Source organism: Galeopterus variegatus, unplaced genomic scaffold (assembly GCF_000696425.1).
Source record: "Galeopterus variegatus unplaced genomic scaffold, G_variegatus-3.0.2 Scaffold15226, whole genome shotgun sequence".
NCBI lineage: Eukaryota > Metazoa > Chordata > Mammalia > Dermoptera > Cynocephalidae > Galeopterus > Galeopterus variegatus.
This window is the reverse complement of record NW_007741337.1, coordinates 25393-25806: the sequence shown is the minus strand read 5'-3', so window position 1 is coordinate 25806 and position 414 is coordinate 25393.

The following is a 414-nucleotide window of genomic DNA, read 5'->3' as shown; positions in this document are numbered from 1 at the left end:
TTCTGGGACAGCCCTTTCTCCCTCTTTCCATTTGCTCCTCTCTAACCATAACCTTCTACAGGCTCCCTTTTATTTCCGGTCCAACCGGTACAGCGTAATGTGGCAAAGGTCAGCTTTAGAGGCTGAGGTCCTACATTCAAACACTAGTCTCTGCCACTTACCAGCCGGTGACCTTGGGCATGTGATCTTGAGCACTCTGAGCCTCTCTTTACCTGGCTGCAAAATGGGGGATTCAATAACATTATATAATGTGTAGGGTTACCATGGAGATTAGGTGGGCTAATATGATTAGCACAGGGGCTGGTGCATAATAAGAGCTTAAGAAGATACCAGCTCCACTATCATTGTCATCACAGGGTTCCTCATCTGTACAGCAAGGTAATCATTCCTCCCTTGCAGGCTGTTGTGAGGATA